This window comes from Electrophorus electricus, chromosome 6 (genome assembly GCF_013358815.1).
Source record: "Electrophorus electricus isolate fEleEle1 chromosome 6, fEleEle1.pri, whole genome shotgun sequence".
In the NCBI taxonomy this organism is placed as follows: domain Eukaryota; kingdom Metazoa; phylum Chordata; class Actinopteri; order Gymnotiformes; family Gymnotidae; genus Electrophorus; species Electrophorus electricus.
The window spans coordinates 11,980,799-11,988,298 of record NC_049540.1 but is presented as its reverse complement, the minus strand read 5'-3'; the positions used below and the strand labels follow the sequence as shown (position 1 = coordinate 11,988,298).

General features: G+C 50.7%; 1 protein-coding gene across 1 annotated transcript in view; it reads right to left on the bottom strand.

Moving 5' to 3' along the window:
- spns2 (spinster homolog 2 (Drosophila)) overlaps positions 1 to 7,500 on the bottom strand; it is a 65,436-nt gene that overhangs the window by 46,799 nt on the left and 11,137 nt on the right. The gene's annotated exons all lie outside the window — the stretch shown is intronic.

Genomic DNA, 7,500 nt, shown 5'->3' with positions numbered 1-7,500 from the left:
AGCTCCAGTGCGGGCTTTGTTGAGCTCCTGATTGGTCCACTGAGCGTCATAGCCCATCACAGTGTTGGGGCAAAACGCACGGGCAGGTGTAGACTTGCTTTCGCGATCGAGGATGTCCCTTTCAGTTCATAATAACGGCTATGCTATCACTCCGTCATCACTGTAACGTGTAAATAAGGATGAATGGCAGACACACTTTACTGCATAACAATAGCAGTCATAGTGCATTTTGCACAAATACTTCTGTTCGAATTAAACTGCACTTCTTACTGCAAGTGAGATTAATTTGAGATGAACCATCATTCAGTACCTTACATAATATGAACACTATTACTCCATTTTATGTAGGACATTGTATACTGTATACTTCGCTCTTGTACTAACGGAACGTTTATGAACTTCTGTATTATATTGTGAGCTTTACCATCTGTATGGCAGGCCAAATGGGTCAGAAGTCACCCGAGTTTAATGCAATGTCTGCATGCCGTTTACGCTTATATGCCAAACAAGGAAATGCACACAGCATCTAGAGGTCAGGGTAGACAAAAACTGAAACTTCAGCACAGTTATGAACCGAAAGCAACCTCATAGCTATTTAACAAATGCCATATTCCTGTCCCACGAGACACCTCGTCTGCTCACATTCCAACCCAGCGAATCAGCGTCCTCTCGCAAATGGCCGCGGGTGCTTTCTTGTGGTTCCTTAAGCAAAAAAAATGCCTTTTAAGGAAAGACTGATTTGAACTCTGAATCTGTGCCTGAAAAGACGTGGTGCCGCCGGGCGCTTTTTGGACCGCTCGTTTAAACCCCACCTCTCTGTGGGTGCCCATTACGGTTCCGGTTGACCCACGGCGCCTTGCTGTTGCGCCTCTGGAAGCCGACAGATTCGTCACATGCTCTGCGCGTCCTCTCCCTGCTCCGGCGCAGCTCAGACAAGCTCCCACTCCTTCTGCTTCCTTGTCTGGGGTGGGTGGCTTTCTAATTACCCTGGTCACTTACCTCCAACGCCCCCTGCTCTCACTCGCCCTACAGGGAGGGGGATCCCTGTGCCAGATGGCACCGTGTTCCCCGTGTGCACACTGAGCGCGCACCTGCTCTGCCCGACTCTTGTCAAACCACGCTGTAATCGCTGTGCTCGGTCTCCCAAAGGCACACGCACAATGCGTCCCTGTCTGCTAGCTACCTGTGCATTACAACACACAGGAACAAACGCTTACAGGAGTTCCAGCTAGGAGTGCTGTGTTGAGCAATGTTACCTGAACAGATAAGAGCCATTGAAGAAGGTATTTATTTTTAGAACATCATCACACAATAAACAGATTTAGATCAGCATCATGCCAGTGTGGAAAGAACTAAAGTTCACTGATTTCTATCTATAATGAAAGATGCCAGATAAGTGTGTCAGTATGTAAGTGTTGGTACACGCCCGTTATGAACTGTTAGGATGGAGTTATGTGCACTCAGGCAGGCTGTGCTGGTCATCTATGTCCTTGGCTTAAAACCCTTCTCCCCTTCTAAACTCTCTCTCTCTCTCTCCCTCTCAACCATGATAGTAACCGAACCGGAGCATTAACTCTCAGCGACCCTTTGAGAAGCTGTGTAAGGACAGCATAGTGACACAGCACTCTCTTTAGCATCCTTACTGCCAAGCCCAACTGGAGAACAACAGCTCTAGACCGCACCTTCCGTCAGTGGGGAGGGCGGTTCGTCGTTCCCGTCGCTCCCCTGGGAAGGCCACCCGCGTGCTTCAGATGCCCCGGATGGCCGAGCTGTAGTCATCGACCTTCTGCTGTCTACCTCACCGCCTCAAGTGCCAAGGTGTTGCCATGGCAACACAGCGCGGGCACACAGATGGAGACAGGTCAGGGTCAGGCGACGCCCGGGTGAAGTCAATGGCAGGAGACCACAGAGGAGAGAAGGAGCCAAATAAAGCTACGCCTAGAACACCGAGACACCGGTAAACCTCACAGCACGCTGCTTGCAGATCTTATCTTATCTCAAGTATAGATCCTATTTAAGCATCGTTACACCAATATTCTATTATTACTCTAACATGTGACATCCTTTAAATCAGTGGTATGCAATCTTATCTACAAAGTGGCCAGTGTTGCAGGATTAAACTCTAAGCAACCAGGAACACTCCCGATTCCACTTTTTAAACTGGGACTCCATCTTAAAATGACCGACTGGTCGCATCAGGCGTCTCCGCGCTCGGTTCGTGGCTGTTGTGTGGACATATCTAGAGTGGCAGAAAACTGCTGTAGCAGAATGCGGATCCTGCAACAGGTCTGCGCGCTGGCAGAAGAATGTGGCTCTGCCTGTCTCCGTTCCGCCGCTACTCCGTGTGAACTCACATTTGAACGAACGCTGCTCTGTTTTCAGAGAAGCTGTGGCAGGAAGCAAAATCACCCTTACCGTCAGCCTACTGCCCGCAGATTGATCTTTGCACTCTTGACTCCCTATACAGGTACTGGTGCAAAACTAGGTTTCTGTTTTGGATCTGACGCGGACAGAGCTTTGATCTCAGGTAATGAGAGATTACACGACTTTCGGTTTACTTTCCATGCCACAAACTTCTTACAAGGTGTTGACAGACCGGCCACGTACAATACAAAGCATGTTTGCATTACTCAGTAATAGTGGCTTGAATGCCACTTGGCTTATTAATTTTCGTTACCGATAATAGCTTAATTAAACTGACTGAGTCAAATGAATATGAGGCAATCGCCTTCATTAACAATACATTCATTTACGAAGCACAGATCCAAGACAAAACAAAAGCGTGCAGCCTTGGTAAAAGATGAATCACTGTCTATTGTTGCCTTGGTACACTGGTTTCCTTATGCTGGATGCTAATGACCCATTGACCCATTCACGCGGGATCCTACCAGCTGACTAGTATTCAGTAATCATGCCGCGTGCAGCCTAGCTGCTTCGGTTACAGTAAACGGATCATTCGAGCTCCGTGTACACGACGCCATTACACCTGCACCAGGAAAAGGTGCTACTGCTGCTCTCGCCACACTGGCTCTTCCCAGGAGCCTCTACGGGTCAATAAGCTCCTGAGCAGTCGACTCAGATGAGAGTGTTCAAGGTTGTGGCAAAGCCGCGCGTGCCTTTGATGTGGCGGTGCACCTACTCGACTCACATGCCATTACCGGGAACGCTGCGGTACCTGCACGCTTGTTTGGCAAAGATATAACAGTATGTCCAAGATGTTAAACATAGGCTCCCTTTCATCTGTTGTGCCCACATTTAAACAGCTTGGTTTAGAGGAAGCATTTTATCTATTAATTAAGAAGATGAGAAAGAGACGCCTCCCCATGCAGGAGCAGAGAGGAGCCCTGCTCTGTAGTGAAGCAGATATATACTTCAGTTCTATGGGAGTGGAGTGGATCCTTAAGCTTTGCGGGTGCATCTGTGTAGGCTCGCGCGCGAGCGTGTTAGCATGCACGTTCCGAGTCCGCTTTGGCTCGAAATATCACTAGTATCATAACCGAGGTGCACAAACTCTTTCCATCCAAGGAGTCAGACAGAAATGAGATGGCAGTTTGTTTTCCAAAGCCAAAACTCAGACACGGCCATCGGTTTGACTCCGGCAAACACAACCATAACTTTGTTTCTCCCTTCGGCACTCCTGACAAAGAGGGAGGCTTGTGTTGCTGGGCACACGAGGCTAGCCTTATTATAGGACAGACGCGTCATTATACGGACCCGGAGGACTTTCCCGCAGCCAGCCAGCGGAGGGAGAGAGCTCCTGGTGGGGAACGACGGACCTCGTTTCGCCGTTCCCCCAAGAGAGGCGTAAAACCTGTGCACCCCCAGGCCGCCCCGGCCCACCCCGGCCCACCCCACCACCCAGCGCCTCGCGCCTCGCTGCGCTATTTCAGAGCACAGAGAAGTAGGTTAGGAAGAGCTGATCGGCCTATTTACTGTAGCGGAGGAGAGGAGAGAGTAGAAGAGAGGAAGAATAAGAGTGTAGGGTAAGAGATGAAGGCTTATACCACTCAGAAAAGAGGTGTGTGTGTGTGTGTGTGTGTGTCGGGTCTAACTGCTGTACATGAGAATTCCTTGGCAGGGCGCATATTTCCATATCCTGTGTAAGAGTAATGCTACCCTCTGTGGTAAGCGAATGTTTCCTCTCCGCCCAGAGCGCCGGCATTTTCTCACCCGCTCACCCTCGTCCCATAAAAAGCAAAACAAAACCTACTGGCGTGCGACCGCTCCTGCTGACAGAGGAACATCCTGCTGCTCCCTCGCCCCGCATCTCTCTGCTCCCCTCTCTCTCTCTCTCTCTCTCTCCCCTCCTCTCCTCTCGTCCCGTCTCCGGCCCACTTCGCATCGGCAGGTCGTTCCCTCTCGAGGTGCCGTGGGAATCAGTACAAAGCCCGCAGCTTTGCCAAAAAAAAAACCCAACAACAACAGCAAAAAAAAAAACGCGCGTGTGGGTGTGCGTTTGAGCCATTAAATGCATGCAGAGATACGGCGTGAACAGCCTTCCTTGCAAATCGACTGCAGGCGATCGTGGCAGCAGAGGAAGGCTCGGCCACAAATATGCAGCGCTGTGGGCGGCGGGCTTTTCCTGCTCTTGCCGGCCCTGGCCATGGGCCCCTGGGGGCGGGCGAAGGGGGACCTGCTTTTTCCACTCCCCTCCACGAAGCCCACACGTTGGGATGGAAACACGTCCGAGAGGGAGGTGTGCGCCTGTAGGTGTGTGCCAGAGTGCGTGGGTGTTGTGGAATTCCTGTAGCAATTTTCACCAGTAGTTCCTTGTTACCACCTCGCCCTTCAAACAGGCAGCTGGCAGAGAGCTTCATTGTCTCACTGCAGTGTGGTCTGTGAAGCTGATCTGAAATCAGTTCTGCATTGTGTGTTGTGAGGGATTCATTAGGTTTCAGGTATGAAAGCCTGCCCCTGGAGCAGCACTGAAAGGCAATTTTGTACTGTGAGGGTGTTGCTTCAGCTGCATGAACACTAACCACACACACACACACTCAACTGTGACTCATTCCCACAAACACAACCATTCTGTACAAAAAAAAATATACATTTAGACTATGAAACTCTGATTAAGACCAATGTAGATTTATTCCAACGAAGACGGCTATGTACTTTGCAGCCGACTAGCTAACTGACTTCTGCTAAATAGTTTATGAGGAAAAAGGGGGGTGGGGCAGGAGAAGTAATAGAGGGAGAGTCAATCTTCTAGAGATGTGTTAGGCAAAGGCTGCGCAGAGTTTAGCGCATCAATAATGCACAGTCTTTGTGGATTGCAAACTAACGTGCCAGACATGCAGCCAGCGCAGTTAATGCAATGCATTGGAGCAAAGCGAGGGTTTTTTTCTCATTCCTGGCTAGTACATCCTGAGCCAAGATGTCTCCCAGTCTCATAGTTGCATCACTTCTAATGGAAAATAAATTAAACTGAAATAAATGTTTTTTTGGCAGCAGGGGGGATTTATAGGGAGTCTGCTCACTTAAAGTGAAAACGCTGTAGTGAAACCAAATTGTGTTGCAATCAAAACCTTCCTTTTAGACTTCTTTATTTAATCCTGCCACAAATGAGCATGCTAATCTTTAATTACGCCGAGGAGACTGACCGCACTGGGCCGCGGGGATGTAACGAGGTCACGCGTCCAGCAAGACAGACAAGACAGCAGTGGCTCGGAGACAAGCTGCTCAATTACTCAACTGCCCTCGTGCTACCTGCTAACATCTGTCGGTTAGCGCTGATGCTAACTGCGACACACATCTGAACGGCTTCACGCTAGCAGCAATGCCAGTCAGCTAGCCCAGAGCAAGTCTGAAGTCGCTCAGTCCTGACATGAATGCTGATAGCAATTAGCACCGACGCTAGCGCCGCCGCGCAGGCTAATGATCTGGTGCTAGTGATCTGACTCAAACGGGTCGCTGACACCACCTGTCCACTAACCAGGAGGTTTCGTCCACAGTCCTCACTATGAATTCTTTACTTTTACAATGCTTACGTGGGCTTTTTGTTTTTCCTTTAATGAGACTTCATTTCTCCTTTTCTCTTACTCTGATCCATCCATTCATTCCTCTGTTCTGAACCGCAGTGGGCGCCGTGTGCAGGATCCACCCGGGGGGTCAGCTGGGCCCCTTTTCTGAGACCAATCATTGCTGAGCGAAAGGCTGGGACACTCAGTTAATCGTCTTAATTGCCGGCACTTATAGGCGGGCGCACGCCACGCTCCTCTGATTACCCAACATCGTCGAGCCGGAGGACGTGCGCGGGTACGTCGGATTTTCTGAGAAAGCCACTCTTTGTCTGCGAAGAGCCGCCGTCTGACTTTTAACAGGCCTTTTCGTTTTTTGCTTTTCGAGGAGGGATGACGAAAGGCTTTGAAAGCAAGAGTGCTAGGAATAGTGATCAGGTGTTGTCTGAAGCGCGCAGCGGATGGATACCAAGCGCTTTCAAACTCCCCGGCAACTGGGCGAGAGGACTCTGTATGGCCTTTCGGTTCACGGGCGTCTGAGGAGGGAGAGCCGGGACAGCCACTAGAACTTCCGACGGAGGGAAGCGAGACGTAGGACACCAGAGGGAGAGGCAAAGTGGAGGGCAAGACAGATTGGGGAAAGATTCGGAAGCACGAAACCAGGGCACAAGAGGAAGCGAGACGGGGAACAAAAGGGGGGATCTGGGGCTTACATTTGGAACGGGCTCCAGTTTAGGATCGAAAAGCCGCGGCCTTTGGTCTTCCGTCAGGGAAGCCGCTTAGAGGACCGCCAGAGTGAGATGGAGCGGAGGAGTGGAGGAAGAAAGGAAGCGTGACGTGTCGGTGTTCGGCACGGCCTTGGGAAACTGCTGTCAGGGCAGGCAGATTTCTGCTGGGGTTGGAGCACCTGACTGGCTACAGTAGGATTAGCCCTGCAGTCCTGTTTCTGGCTTGTAGCCCCGCAGGGTCGAAGTGCACCCGCAATCCGCTGTTCCTGAGGTGTAACATAACTAACCAGACGCACCTGGAAATCTCAAATCCGTGCCCCCAGATCTGTGATGAATAACATACTACCCGCAATTCCCTGCTGTAATCAAATTGCTGTTTTCCACTACAGAGCTTAGTCCCTATGGGTAATGAAGGCTGTTCCTTCCAGAGCTCTCTGGAAATGTAGAACTGTTATTACCTGCATAAACCGTGGCCACAAGTTTGTCACTATTCCCGCAGAGCTCGGCAGGGATTGGCTGTGCTCAGCTACACAGTTCCCTCCTATTATGGAATCCTGCAGAGAAACAAGGCCGCTGTATCCATTTCTAGCCCACTTACGTGTGTGTGTGTGTGTGTGTGTGTTGGTGGGTGGGGGATAGAGAGCTGGAGAGATTTAAAAATCTGACCTAATATTGGAGCGCATCGCAAGCCCCGAATACGGTGGTGAGCCGAGCAGACACCCCACAGCTGGTGTGCGGGTCCCTGACCAGGGTCCAGAGCCTCACTGGACACGTGTGGAGTGCAGGCGGGGGTCCCCACGGTAGGTGCAGCCCCA